Source organism: Delphinus delphis, chromosome 4 (assembly GCF_949987515.2).
Source record: "Delphinus delphis chromosome 4, mDelDel1.2, whole genome shotgun sequence".
Lineage (NCBI taxonomy): Eukaryota > Metazoa > Chordata > Mammalia > Artiodactyla > Delphinidae > Delphinus > Delphinus delphis.
The window spans coordinates 119,398,187-119,414,657 of NC_082686.1; positions in this window are offsets into that span (position 1 = coordinate 119,398,187).

Sequence of the window (16,471 nt, forward strand, 5' to 3'; positions counted from 1 at the left end):
AACCAGACAAAGATGTCACACAAAAAGAAAACTACAGGCCAATATCACTGATGAACATAGATGTAAAAATTTTCAACAAAATACTAGCAAACAGAATCCAACAGCACATTAAAAGGATCATACACCATGATCAAGTGGGATTTATTCCAGGAATGCAAGGATTCTTTAATATATGCAAATCAATCAATGTGATACACCATATTAACCAACTGAAGGATAAAAACCATATGGTCGTCTCAATAGATGCAGAGAAAGCTTTCGTCAAAATTCAACACCCATTTATGATAAAACCCCTCCAGAAAGCAGGCATAGAGGGAACTCACCTCAACATAATAAAGACCATAGCTGACAAACCCACAGCCAACATCATTCTCAATGGTGAAAAACCGAAACCATTTCCTCTAAAATCAAGAACAAGACAAGGTTGCCCACTCTCACCACTATTATTCAACATAGTTTTGGAAGTTTTAGCCACAGCAATCAGAGAAGAAAAAGAAATAAAAGGAATCCAAATCAGAGAAGAAGAAGTAAAACTGTCACTGTTTGCAGGAGACATGATACTATACATAGAGACTCCTAAAGATGCTACCAGAAAACTACTAGAGCTAATCAATGAATTAGGTAAAGTAGCAAGATACAAAATTAATACACAGAATTCTCTTGCATTCCTATACAATAATAATGAAAAATCTGAAAGAGAAATTAAGGAAGCACTCCCATTTACCATTGCAACAAAAAGAATAAAATACCTAGGAATAAACTTACCTTAGCAGACAAAAGACCTGTATGCAGAAAACTATAGGACACTGATGAAAGAAATTAATGATGATACAAACAGATGGGAAGATAATACCATGTTCTTGGATTGGAAGAATCAACATTGTGAAAATGACCATACTACCCAAAGCAATCTACAGATTCAATGCAATCCCTATCAAACTACCAATGACATTTTTCAGAGAACTAGAACAAAAAATTTCACAATTTGTATGGAAACGCAAAAGACCCCGAATAGCCAAAGCAATCTTGAGAATGAAAAACGGAGCTGGAGGAATCAGGCTTCGTGACTTCAGACTACAAAGCTACAGTAATCAAGACAGTATGGTACTGGCACAAAAACAGAAATATAGATCAATGGAACAGGATAGAAAGCCCAGAGATAAACCCACACACATGTGGTCACCTTATCTTTGATAAAGGAGGCAAGAATATACAATGGAGAAAAGACAGCCTCTTCAATAAGTGGTGCTGGGAAAACTGGACTGCTACATGTAAAAGAATGAAATTAGAACACTTCCTGACACCAGACACAAAAATAAACTCAAAATGGATTAAAAACCTAAATGTAAGGCCAGACACTCTGAAACTCTCAGAGGAAAACATAGGAAGAACAGTCTTTGACATAAATCACAGCAAGATATGTTTTGATCCACCTCCTAGAGTAATGGAACTAAAAACAAAAATAAACAAATGGGACCTAATGAAACTTAAAAGCTTTTGCACAGCAAAGGAAACCATAAACAAGATGAAAAGACAGCCCTCAGAATGGGAGAAAATATTTGCAAATGAATCAACGGACAAAGGATTAATCTCCATAATTTACAAGCAGCTCATGAAGCTCAATATCAGAAAAAAACAACCCAATCTAAAAATGGGCAGAAGACCTAAATAGACATTTCTCCAAAGAAGATATACAGATTGCCAACAAACACATGAAAGAATGCTCAACATCACTAATCATTAGAGAAATGCAAAGCAAAACTACAATGAGCTATCACCTCACACCAGTCAGAATGGCCATCATCAAAAAATCTAGAAACAATGAATGCTGGAGAGGGTGTGGAGAAAAGGGAACCCTCTTGCATTGTTGGTGGGAATGTAAACTGATACAGCCACTATGGAGAACAGTATGGAGCTTCCTTTAAAAACTAAAAATAGAACTACCATATGACCCAGCAATCCCACAATGTTCATTGCAGCTCTAATTACAAAAGCCAGGACATGGAAGCAACCTAAGTGTCCATTGACAGATGAATGGGTAAAGAAGATGTGACACATATATACAATGGAATATTACTCAGCCATAAAAAGAAATGAAATTGAGTTATTTGTAGTGGATGGACCTAGAGTCTGTCATACAGAGTGAAGTAAGTCAGAAAGAGAAAAACAAATGCCATATGCTAATATATATATATATATATATATATATATATATATATATATATATATATGATTGAAAGAAAAATAAAGGTTCTGATGAACCTAGGGGCAGGACAGGAATAAAGATGGAGACATAGAGAATGGACTTGAGGACACGGGGAGGGGGAAGGGTAAGCTGGGGGAAGTGAGAGAGTAGCATTGACATATATACACTACCAAATGTAAAATAGATAGCTACTGAGAAGCAGCTGCATCGCATGGGGAGATCAGTTCTGTGCTTTGTGACCACCTAGAGGGGTGGGATAGGGAGGGTGGGAGGGAGACACAAGAGGGAGGGGATATGGGGTTATATGTATATGTATAGCTTATTCACTTTGTTATACAGTAGAAAGTAACACACCAATGTAAAGCAATTATACTGCAATAAAGAAGTTTTAAAAAAAAGATGTATATATATATACCACATGTGTGTATATATACATATATCTGTATATATATATGTATATATACACATATATACAAATATATTGGAATATTACTCAGCCATAAAAAAGAATGAAATACCACCATTTGCAGCATCATGGATGGACCTAGAGGATGTTATTCTTAATGAAATAAGTCAGAGAAAGACAAACACTATATGATATCACTTATATGTGGAATCTAGAAAAAAAATCTATACACAAAACTCGTAGACATAGAAAACAAACTTATGGTTGCCAAAGGGGAGATGGATGAGGGAGGGACAAATTAGGAGTATGGGATTAACAGATAAAGACTACTATGCATAAAATAAGCAACAAGGATTTACTGTATAGCACAGGGAATTATATTCAATATCTCTTAATAATCTATAATGGAATATAATAAAAAAATACTGAATCACTATGTTGTACACCTGAGGCTAACACAATATTGGAAATCAACAATACCTCAATGAAAAGAAGGAAAGAAAGAAAGAAAGAAAGAAAGAAAAGAGAAAATAACAGTTGAATTTTATGATTTATTACCACTCCAGAAGAAAACAGTGCTTGAATATGCAAGTCAGTAGCCCATTAGTAACATAACACAGTCACGTGAATTATGGTAGTAAATGCCAGGGTGAAGAATTTTGTATTTTTCAAAATTTATGTTAACAATTCTAGATTCTTTGCTATTTCATATAAATTTTGGAATCTGCCCGTCAATTTCTACCAAAAAAACCTTGTGGTGATTTTGATTGGAATTGCATTGATATTGAAATTTTTCTTTTCCTCGGAAAATACATTTATAAAATAACAAATAGGCCGAGGTTATAGACTGTAGGGAATCTAATTATTCAAAATTACACTAAGAAAATATTAATAGTACGAAGGGCAATGGCTGCTGTGGATTTCACATTTGTACGTAAATTTGTTAGCTTTCTGGCATCACTGCCCTGTGGGTAAATATGTTGTGTTTCTTGAAGAGATATTTAGAAGAATTGCCAGTGACAGTGTTTCTCTTCATTTGGTCATTTCACACTACTTTTTTCTTTTCCTACTCCCCCTGCCTCCAGTTTGAAATACGTGCTTCAAATATAGAACTCAAAAGTAGGAAAAATTTTATGTGTTAGTTACATGGTTTAAAATAACCATCTTTAAGAGACATGGTTTCTGATGTAAATTAAATTACAGTAGTACAAGAGGCAAAGCAGCATGTTTGGGTAGCAGGTAAATGTATGTTTCAAAAAAGAACAGTTTCAGCCAGATAATGACAGGTTTCTTCATTCCGCTACCAGCAATCTAGACGTTTCTCTCTGTCTCCATTAGTAAGACTATTTGATCAATCCCTTCAGTTTTAGATAAAATTATTCTAAGATAGTAAAACTATCAGGTGCCATTTGAAAAGGGTTTTGAGGAAGAAAATGTACTAGCCACCTCATTAACTCATTCAGAAATTAAATTAATTTGGGAGATGATTCAACTCCATATTTTAAAACTCATTTCCCCCATTTTATATTTCAGTAGAAATAGCAAGCACATTGCTTATTTTAACACAGAGGGTTTTTTCTTTTTTTTTAAGGTACAAAACTAAAAAAAGCATAGGAAGGGGCAGTTCTTTTATTCTCTGTATCCTCAGCTTAAGTATGTTGTTGATATTAAATGACACAAATTTGTTAAATGAAAATTTAGCCATTATCTATTTGTGTAAATATCCTGGAAATGATATCCAGTCAGATACCCTTCTAACAGTTGCAATCTCTAAGTCTTATTCCATCAAATTGGATTGGAAGAAAACTTACATCACCTACTTCAGCTTTCTTATTTCATAGGAAAGAAAACTGACATATTAAGTAATTTGTCCAGGTTGTACAATGACTGACTTGGGATCTTGAGCTCCATTTATTATTTGTGTTGGGAAAGATAGATCCAAACACTTTGGTTTTTTGAATGAATTTCTCACTATAGTTTCATCTTCGTCAGAGAATAGAACTTAAGATGTACAGTCCCTATTTTCTAAATGACTAGTTTATTAAAGACTTTAAGTTTATGACCAAGGTCAGAAGCAGAGACCAGTGAGATGAGCAAGAGACAGAGGGACAGGATGCACAGTGGGGTAGTAAACATAAATAAAAAATCAAGAGTCAGTCTTAGAAAATAAACAAGCCAGACCATGGAGGGACCAAGGGTTTAGAATGGAGAAAGTGGTTAATTTTATTTCTGTGCTACTTTATATTTTGATCAGTTTGGTTATTCAAGAATCTGGAAACAGTTGAAAACCTTTACAGGATCTCAGAAAGAATCCAATTCAACTTTATCATTTTATAGATAAGGAAACTAAGGTTCCCCAATGCTGCACTGTGAAGGAGAATCCAAGTCTTCTCCTCATCATCCAGGAGGCTCTTCATTGTATTATGTTACTATTAATATAAATTTCTTGTTCGTGAGATAAATTAATCAGCTTTATATTTTTAAAATTTTTTTTACATTTTTATTGAAGTATAATTGCTTTACAATGGTGTGTTAGTTTCTGCTTTATAACAAAGTGAATCAGTTATACATATACATATGTTCCCATATCTCTTCCCTCTTAGGTCTCCCTCCCTCCCACTCTCTCTATCCCACCCCTCTAGGTGGTCACAAAGCACCGAGCTGATCTCCCTGTGCTATGCAGCTGCTTCCCACTAGCTATCTATTTTACTTTTGGTAGTGTATATATGTCCATGCCACTCTCTCACTTTGTCACAGCTTACACTTCCCCCACCCCAAATCCTCAAGTCCATTCTCTAGTACGTCTGTGTCTTTATTCCTGTCTTACCCCTAGGTTCTTCATGATATTTTTTTCTTAAATTCCATATATATGTGTTAGCATACGGTATTTGTCTTTCTCTTTCTGACTTACTTCACTCTGTATGACAGACTCTAGGTCCATCCACCTCATTACAAATAGCTGAATTTCGTTTCTTTTTATGGCTGAGTAATATTCCATTGTGTATATGTGCCACATCTTCTTTATCCATTCATTCGATGATGGACACTTAGGTTGTTTCCATGTCCTGGCTATTGTAAATGGAGCTGCAATGAACATTTTGGTACATGATCCTTTTTGTGGTACGTGGGCCTCTCACTGTTGTGGCGTCTCCCACTGCAGAGCACAGGCTCCGGACGCGCAGGTTCAGTGGCTATGGCCCACGGGCCCAGCCGCTCCGCAGCACGTGGGAACCTCCCAGACCGGGGCACGAATCCACATCCCCTGCATCAGCAGGCGGACTCTCAACCACTGTGCCACCAGGGAAGCCCCATGACTCTTTTTGAATTATGGTTTTCTTAGGGTATATACCCAGTAGTGGGATTGCTGGGTCATATGGCAGTTCTATTTGTAGTTTTTTAAGGAACCTCCATACTGTTCTCCATAGTGGCTGTACCAATTCACATTCTCACCAGCAGTGCAAGAGTGTTCCGTTTTCTCCACACCCTCTCCAGCATTCATTGTTTCTAGATTTTTTGATGATGGCCATTCTGACTGGTGTTAGATGATATCTCATTTTAGTTTTAATTTGAATTTCTCTAATGATTAATGATGTTGAGCATTCTTTCATGTGTTTGTTGGCAGTCTGTATATCTTCTCTGGAGAAATGTCTATTTAGGTCTTCTGCCCATTTTTGGATCGGGTTGTTTGTTTTTTTTGTTATTGAGCTGCATGGGCTGCTTGTAAATTTTGCAGATTAATCCTTTGTCAGTTGCTTCATTTCCAAATATTTTCTCCCATTTTGAGGGCTGTCTTTTGGTCTTGTTTATGGTTTCTTTTGCTGTGCAAAAGCTTTGAAGTTTCATTAGGTCCCTTTTGTTTATTTTTGTTTTTATTTGCATTTCTCTAGGAGGAGGGTCAAAAAGGATTTTGCTGTGATTTATGTCATAGAGTGTTCTGCCTATGTTTTCCTCTAAGAGTTTGATAGTTTCTGGCCTTACATTTAGATCTTTAATCCATTTTGAGCTTATTTTTGTGTATGGTGTTAGGAAGTGATCTAATCTCATACTTTTACATGTACCTGTCCAGTTTTCCCAGCACCACTTATTGAAGAGGCTGTTCTTTCTGCACTGTACATTCCTGCCTCCTTTATCAAAGATAAGGTGACCATATGTGCGTGGGTTTATTTCTGGGCTTTCTATCCTGTTCCATTGATCTATATTTCTGTTTTTGTGCCAGTACCATACTGTCTTGATTACTGTAGCTTTGTAGTATAGTCAGAAGTCAGGGAGCCTGATTCCTCCAGCTCCGTTTTTCATTCTCAAGATTGCTTTGGCTATTCAGGGTCTTTTGTGTTTCCATACAAATTGTAAAACTTTTTGTTCTAGTTCTGTGAAAAATGCCATTGGTAGTTTGATAGGGATTGCATTGAATCTGTAGATTGCTTTGGGTAGTAGAGTCATTTTCACAATGTTGATTCTTCCAATCCAAGAACATGGTATATCTCTCCATCTATTTGTATCATTAATTTAATTTCTTTCATCAGTGTCTTATAATTTTCTGCATACAGGTCTTCTGTCTCCTTAGGTAGGTTTATTCCTAGATACTTTATTCTTTTTGTTGCAGTGGTAAATGGGAGTGTTTTCTTGATTTCACTTTCAGATTTTTCATCATTAGTGTATAGGAATGCAAGAGATTTCTGTGCATTAATTTTGTATCCTGCCACTTTACCAAATTCATTGATTAGCTCTAGTAGTTTTCTGGTAGCATCTTTAGGATTCTCTATGTATAGTATCATGTCATCTGCGAACAGTGACAGCTTTACTTCTTCTTTTCCGATTTGGATTCCTTTTATTTCCTTTTCTTCTCTGATTGCTATGGCTAAAACTTCCAAAACTATGTTGAATAAGCGTGGTGAGAGTGGGCAATCTTGTCTTGTTCCTGATCTTAGTGGAAATGCTTTCAGTTTTTCACCATTGAGGACGATGCTGGCTGTGGGTTTGTCATATATGGCCTTTATTATGTTGAGGAGAGTTTCCTCTATGCCTACTTTCTGGAGGGTTTTTATCGTATATGAGTGTTGAATTTTGACGAAAGCTTTCTCTGCATCTATTGAGATGCCCATATAGTTTTTATCCTTCAGGTGTATCACATTGATTGATTTGTGTATATTGAAAAATCCTTGCATTCCTGGAATAAACCCCACTTGATCATGGTGTATGATCATTTTAATGTGTTGTTGGATTCTGTTTGCTAGTATTTTGTTGAGGATTTTTGCATCTATATTCATCAGTGATATTGGTGTGTAATTTTCTTTTTTTGTAGTATCTTTGTCTGGCTTGGGTATTAGGGTGATGGTGGCCTCGTAGAATGAGTTTGGGAGTGTTCCTCCCTCTGCTATATTTTGGAACAGTTTGAGAAGGATAGGTGTTAGCTCTTATCTAAATGTTTGAAAGAATTCGCCTGTGAAGCCATCTGGTCCTGGGCTTTTGTTTGTTGGGAGATTTTTAATCACAGTTTCAATTTCAGTGCTTGTGATTGGTCTGTTCATATTTTCTATTTTTTCCTGATTCAGTCTTGGCAGGTTGTGCATTTCTAAGAATTTGTCCATTTCTTCCAGGTTGTCCATTTTATTCGCATAGAGTTGCTTGTAGTATCTCTCATGATCCTTTGTATTTCTGCAGTGTCAGTTGTTACTTCTCCTTTTTCATTTCTAATTCTATTGATTTGAGTCTTCTCCCTTTTTTTCTTGCTGAGTCTGGCTAGTGGTTTATCAATTTTGTTTATCTTCTTACAGAACCAGCTTTTAGTTTCATTGATCTTAGCTATCGTTTCCTTCATTTCTTTTTCATTTATTTCTGATCTGATCTTTATGATTTCTTTCCTTCTGCTAACTTTGGGGTTTCTTTGTTCTTCTTTCTCTAATTGCTTTAGGTGCAAGGTTAGGTTGTTTATTCGAGATGTTTCTGTTTCTTAGGGTAGGATTGTATTGCTATAAACTTCCCTCTTAGAACTACTTTTGTGGCATCCCATAGGTTTGGGGTCATCGTGACTCCACTGTCATTTGTTTCTAGGTATTTTTTGATTTCCTCTTTGATTTCTTCAGTGATCACTTCATTATTAAGTAGTGTATTGTTTAGCCTCCATGTGTTTCTATTTTTTTACAGATCTTTTCCGGTTATTGATATCTAGTCTCATAGCATTGTGGTTGGAAAAGATACTTGATACAATTTCAATTTTCTTAAATTTACCAAGGCTTGATTTGTGACCCAAGATATGATCTATCCTGCAGAATGTTCCATGAGCACTAGAGAAAAATGTGTATTCTGTTGTTTTTGGATGGAATGTCCTATAAATATCAATTAAGTCCATCTTGTTTCATGTATCATTTAAAGCTTGTGTTTCCTTATTTATTTTCATTTTGGATGATCTGTCCATTGGTGAAAGTGGGGTGTTAAAGTCCCCTACTATGAATATGTTACTGTCGATTTCCCCTTTTATGGCTGTTAGTATTTGCCTTAAATATTGAGGTGCTCCTATGTTGGGTGCATAAATATTTACAATTGTTTTGTCTTCTTCTTGGATCGATCCCTTCATCATTATGTAGTGTCCTTCTTTGTCTCTTCTAATAGTCTGTATTTTAAAATCTATTTTGTCTGATTTGAGAATTGCTACTCCAGCTTTCTTTTGGTTTCCATTTGCATGTAATATCTTTTTCCATCCCCTCACTTTCAGTCTGTATGTGTCTCTAGGTCTGAAGTGCGTCTCTTGTAGGTAGCATATATATGGGTCTTGCTTTTGTATCCATTCAGCCAATCTGTGTCTTTTGGTGGGAGCATTGAATCCATTTACATTTAAGGTAATTATCGATATGTATATTCCTATTCCCATTTTCTTAATTGTTTTGGGTTTGTTATTATAGGTCTTTTCCTTCTCTTGTGTTTCTTGCCTAGAGAAGATCCTTTAGCATTTGTTGTAAAGCTGGTTTGGTGGTGCTGAACTCTGTCAGCTTTTGCTTGTCTGTAAAGGTTTTAATTTCTCCATCAAATCTGAATGAGATCCTTGCTGGGTAGAGTAATCTTGGTTGTAGGTTTTTCTCCTTCATCACTTTAAATATGTCCTGCCAGTCCCTTCTGGCTTGCAGATTTTCTGCTGAAAGATCAGCTGTTAACCTTATGGGGATTCCTTTGTGTGTTATTTGTTGATGTTCCCTTGCTGATTTTAATATTTTTTCTTTGTATTTAATTTTTGACAGTTTGATTAATATGTGTCTTGGCGTGTTTCTCCTTGGATTTATCATGTATGGGACTCTCTGTGCTTCCTGGAGTTGATTAACTATTTCCTTTCCCATATTAGGGAAGTTTTCAACTATAATCTCTTCAAATATTTTCTCAGTCCCTTTCTTTTTCTCTTCTTCTTCTGGAACCCCTGTAATTCGAATGTTGGTGTGTTTAATGTTGTCCCAGAGGTCTCTGAGACTGTCCTCAGTTCTTTTCATTCTTTTTTCTTTATTCTGCTCTGCAGTAGTTATTTCCACTACTTTATCTTCCAGGTCACTTTTCCGTTCTTCTGCCTCAGTTATTCTGCTATTGATCCCTTCTAGAGTATTTTTAATTTCATTTATTGTGTTGTTCATAATTGCTTGTTTCATCTTTAGTTCTTCTAGGTGCTTGTTAAATGTTTCTTGCATTTTCTCTATTCTATTTCCAAGATTTTGGATCATCTTTACTATCATTATTCTGAATTCTTTTACAGGTAGACTGCCTATTTCCTCTTCATTTGTTAGGTCTGGTGGGTTTTTATCTTGCTCCTTCACCTGCTGTGTGTTTTTCTGTCTTCTCATTTTGCTTATCTTACTGTGTTTGGGGTCTCTTTTTTGCAGGCCGCAGTTCGTAGTTCCCATTGTTTTTGGTGTCTGTCCCCAGTGGCTAAAGTTGGTTCAGTGGACTGTGTAGGCTTCCTGGTGGAGGGGACTAGTGCCTGTGTTCTGGTGGATGAGGCTGGATCTTGTCTTTCTGGTGGGCAGGTCCACGTCTGGTGGTGTGTTTTGGGGTGTCTGTGGACTTATTATGATTTTAGGCAGCCTCTCTGCTAATCATGGGGTTGTGTTCCTGTCTTGCTAGTTGTTTGGCATAGGGTGTCCAGCACTGTAGCTTGTTGGTCGTTGAGTGAAGCTGGGTGTTGGTGTTGAGATGGAGATCTCTGGGGGATTTTCGCAGTTTGATATTACTTGGAGCTGGGAGGTCTCTTGTGGACCAGTGTCCTGAAGTTGGCTCTCCCACCTCAGAGGCACAGCACTGACTCCTGGCTGCAGCACCAAGAGCCTTTCATCCACATGGCTCAAAATAAACGTGAGAAAATGGAGAAAGAAAGAAAAAGGATAAAAGAAAAGAAAATAAAGTAAGGTAAAATAAAATAAAGTTATTAAAATAAAAATAATTAAGAAAAAAAATTTTTTTAAAAGTAAAAAACAAAAAACGGATAGATAGAACCCTAGGAGAAATGGTGAAAGCAAAGCTATACAGACAAAATCTCACACAGAAGCATACACATGCACACTCACAAAAAGAGGAAAAGTGGAAAAAATAATAAATCTTGCTCTCAAAGTCCACCTCCTCAATTTGGTATGATTCGTTGTATATTCAGGTATTCCACAGATGCAGGTACATCAAGGTGATTGTGGAGATTTAATCCGCTGCTTCTGAGGCTGCTGGGAGAGATTTCCCTTTCTCTTCTTTGTTCGCACAGCTCCTGGGGGGCTCAGCTTTGGATTTGGCCCCGCCTCTGCGTGTAGGTCGCCAGAGGGTGTCTGTTCTTCACTCATACAGGACAGGGTTAAAGGAGCCGCTGATTCGGCAGCTCTGGCTCACTCAGGCGGGCGGGCGGGGCGGGGCGGGGGGGCACGGAGTGCGGGACGGGCCTGCAGAGGCAGAGGACAGCGTGATGTTGCACCAGCCTGAGGCGCGCCGTGCGTTCTCCCGGGGAAGTTGTCCCTGGATCCTGGGACCCTGGCAGTGGCAGGCTGCACAGGCTCCCCGGAAGGGAGGTGTGGAGAGTGACCTGTGCTCGCACACAGGCTTCTTGGAGGTGGCAGCAGCAGCCTTAGCGTCTCATGCCCGTCTCTGGGGTCCGCGCTGTTAGCCGCGGCTCGCGCCCGTCTCTGGAGCTCCTTTAAGCAGCCATCTTAATCCCCTCTCCTCGCGCACCAGGAAACAAAGAGGGAAGAAAAAGTCTCTTACCTCTTCGGTAGGTCCGCACTTTTTCCCGGACTCCCTCCTGGCTAGCCGTGGTGCATTAACCCCTTCAGACTGTGTTCACGCCGCCAGTCCTCCCCCTGCGCTCCGACCGAAGGCAGAGCCTCAGCTCCCAGCCCCGCCCGCCCCGGCGGGTGAGCAGACAAGCCTCTTGGACTAGTGAGTGCTGGTTGGCCCTGATCCTCTGTGCGGGAATCTACCCGCTTTGCCCTCCGCACCCCTGTAGCTGCGCTCTCCTCCGCGGCTCCGAAGCTTCCCCGCTCCGCCATCCGCAGTCTCCGCCCGCGAAGGGGCTTCTAGTGTGTGGAAACCCTTCCTCCTTCACGGCTCCCTCCCAGTGGTGCAGGTCCCGTCCCTATTCTTTTGTCTCTGTTTATTCTTTTTGCTTTTGCCCTACCCAGGTACGTGGGGAGTTTCTTGCCTTTTGGGAGGTCTGAGGTCTTCTGCCAGCGTTCAGTAGGTGTTCTGTAGGAATTGTTCCACGTGTAGATGTATTTCTGGTGTATCTGTGGGGAGGAAGGTGATCTCCGCGTCTTACTCTTCCACCCTCTTCCCCCTCACTCTTCCAATCTGATGTGATTCTAATCAGCTTTATAAAGTCGTACATTAAGCTTGTAATTTTTCTTTATAGGTTTCTATACTTCAAAACTCACTGTTTAAAGCAGAAACTAACACACCATTGTAAAGCAATTATACTCCAATACGGATGTTAAAAAAAAACCTCACTGTTTAAATCTAATTTAATGTTGGTATCAGAATGCCACAGGGACATCCTTCAAGCAAAAGATACTGTTTCAAATTTATATCTAATTAAATTTTAGCCTTTTTAAACCTAATTGTTGACTTAGGGAAGAAGCAAATTACAAAAACAAAGTCAGAATTTTACATAATAACTTTAAAATCCCTCAGAAAAACTTCTATGTATGTCCCAGAGCTGCCCCATCTGAATCCCTAATTCTGTACATCCATGTGTACCCCCATAGTTTCTATGTTAAAAAGAGGCTGTTAGTGTGTGAATAATGAGCCTCATGTACTTAACTCAAGATGCTTAATTATAAATTATAAAATGATATTTATATCTTGTTTTGGGCTAGGGCTAAGAGACAAACTTGTGAAACTATTAATTCTAATCACCTGCATGTTGCTTCAGGTTTTCTATTTGGATAATCATATCATCTTTGCATAATAGTCTTGTTTCTTCCTTTCCAATATCATTTTTTCTTTTTCTTAACTTACTACACTGACCAGACCCTCCAGTACAATTTTTAATAGAAATGTGATTTCAAGCATTCCTGTCTTATCACTGATCTTAAAGGAAATGCTTTCAATACTTTACCATTAAATATAAGATTTGCTGCAAGTTTTCTTCTCAACTTAAGGAAGTTCCCTTCTATTCATAGTTTGCTCAGGGTTTATTTTTGTCATGCGTAAATGTTGAATTATATCAAGTACTTCTGCATTACTAAGATCAAATTATTTTTCTTCTTTAATCTACTGTGAATAGGGCTTAACAGAACCTTTCCCCATTAAAAGATGATCTTTGCTTAACTCTAGCTTAGTTTACCTAGTAATCTGATAATACAGTATGTCAACTATGTTGCTAGACAAACTTGTTTCTGGTAAAAATGATCCCTGATTGGTAAATTGCTTTGGATTGGGAGGAATCCAATCCAGTATAAGCGAACTATAAATACCCGATAGGGGAGCCAGAGCTCTGGGCTTTCCTGAGTGTGTAACTCATAAACAGGTGTGTCATCTATGAGGCGTCTGGGAGCTGGGCTTATGGAGTTGTTACAAGAGATAACTGGCTTCTGTGGAGATGCGACCTTTAAACTGGGGTGTCTACACCCATCTGGCATGAATCTTGTCTCCTGGCATCTGAGACTTTATCTAGGGAGGCAAAGAAAACAGCTCATGGATAGCTGGTATGAACTGCTGCCAGATGGCTGCAAAGACTCCCGGAGAAGAAAGTGTGACATTGTGCCATTAAGCTCTGGTCCCTGTGCTATACAGTATCTTTCTGAGGATATTGGTACCAAGGGAGGCCTGTGATACTGTTAAGTCTGGATGTTTAGCTGCCCCTAAGACTCCCTAGTTGGCATTGCAGTTCTATTAATGCAGTGAAGTGTGATCGTTGATTTTCTAATGTTAAATTAATCAAGTATTCCTGGGATAAACCCAACTTGATTGTCACCTATTTGGTTGGTTTGCTGGATTTTTTGGGATAATATTTAGTTTAGGGTTTTTGCACCTATGTTCAGAAGTAAAATCAGACTAGTGGTTTTAGATCCTGTTGTCTGCTGAAGTTTTGATGTTAAGATTATATTACTCTCATAAAAAGAATTGCTGAGTGTTACTTCTTTGTTTATACTCTGGAATAGTATATGTTAGATTGGCGGTGTTTGTCCCTTAGATGTTGGTAGACCTTCTAAGTAAAACTGTCTGGACCTGGGGTTTTATCTGAAGAAAGTTTTAAAATTAGGATTGAATTTCTGGGCTTCCCTGGTGGCGCAGTCATTGAGAGTCCGCCTGCCGATGCAGGGGACACGGGTTTGTGCCCCGGTCCAGGAAGATCCCACATGCCGCGGAGCAGCTGGGCCCGTGAGCCATGGCCGCTGAGCCTGCGCGTCCGGAGCCTGTGCTCCGCAACGGGAGAGGCCACAACAATGAAAGGCCCGCGTACCGCCAAAAACAAAAAGGATTGAATTTCTTTAATGATTTTAAGACTATTTAGGTATTCTATTTCCATTTGAGTCCAAGTGATAAGTCCTCACCCCCTGGCCATGAATTTGTCCACTAAGTTTCCAAATCTTCTGACATAAATGGCTCATAATATCCTCTTAACTGCTTTTTGAGAGTGCGTTAACATCTGTTGTAAGGTCCCTTTTCATGCCTAAATCATTTTCTTGTCCTTTTTAACGTTTTTTCTTGCTTAATCTTGTCAGTTTTGTCAATTATATGAGTCATTTGAGAGAACCAATTTTTTATTTTGTTAATTGTCTCTATTTATGATTCTATTTTACTCAATTTCTGCTTGTATGTTTATTTCCTCCAATTTTTAGAAGTGTATTCTGTTGTTCTTTTACTAACCTCCATAATTTGTATCAGTCACAAAATATTTTTCACCCTTTCTTTTAGAATATAAACATTTAAGGTTATAAATTGCATTCCACACATTTTAAAATTCAGTGTTTCTATTATTCAGTTTTTAATATTTTCTATTTTCCATGACAGTTTCCTTTTGATCACGAGTTACTTAAAAGTACATTTCTCAATTTCCAACATCAGGGTTTTTTTTCTTATTTTTTTAATTATTGTGTACTTTGTGCTATTAATTTCTAATTATTCATTGTTGCTGGAGAAGGATGTCTGTGCGACACTAGTTCTTTAAATGGGATTTGTTTCATGGTGCAGTAAGTGGTCACGTTGTGAAGTTGTTCCATACTGAGATTAAAAATGAGCTTTTGGGGAATTCCCTGGCGGTCCAGTGGTTAGGACTCTGTGCTCTCACTGACAAGGGCCCAGGTTTGATCCCTGGTCGGGAATTAAGATCCCACAAGCCACGTGGTATGGTCAAAAAAAAAAAAAAAAGAGCTTTTGGTTCTGTTTATGTCCATCAGGTAAATCTAGCTAACTGTGTGGTTCAAATCTATATCTTTTCAGCTCGGTGCTTTGTGACCACATAGAATGGTGGAATAGGGAGGGTGGGAGGGAGAGAGATGCAAGAGGGAAGAGATATGGGGATATATGTATATGCATAGCTGATTCACTTTGTTATAAAGCAGAAACTAACACACCATTGTAAAGCAATTATACTCCAATAAAGAGGTTATTAAATAAATATATCTTTTTTTGTTTCTTTTAAATCTGCCAATTACTGTGAGAAGTGTGTTAAAATCTCCCACTATGATGGTGAACTTGTCAATTTCCATTTATACTATGCCAGAGTTCGTTATATATTTTGAAGCCTATATTATATTGAAGGATAAAATATTTTAGTGATATATCTTTGCATGTTATTAGCTGCATGCAAATTTTAGAAGTGTTTTATCTCCTTGTAACCCTCTTCATCTTGAGAAATACCTTAAAGTCTATTTTTTTCCCTAATATGAATAAAGCCACTTCAGTCTTGTTTTGGTTAATATTTGCCTGATATATTTATGTTCTTCTATCCTTTTCTTTTCAACTTCTTTGTGTCCTTATGCTTTAGGTGTCTCTTTCAAATAGTATATTGTTGTATTTTGTTTTTCTAATCCAGTCTGATAATCTTTGGCTTTTAACTTTTTAGTCTAGCTATATAAATTGAGCTAGATTGCCTGTTCTGTCTCTTGGGAGATGTGTGCTCTGCACAAGTCACTAAATATACCTGAGCTTCCATTTCTATCACAAAATGAAGGACCTGAATGAGATTCCTGAGGGACACGATTCTAGCTCTAACATTCTCTGGTTCTGCAGAGAAGAATTATAGTCTGTTTACATTACTGAGTCCATCTAGTCCCTGCGGTTCTTGGAATGTTCTTTTAGCAAAGTATAAACTGATACAAGGACAACCTTATGTGTAAATAGCAGGGAATATTCTTTTTACAGTGTCCCACTTTCTATAAAAGCAAGTCTAATGGCTGTTATAT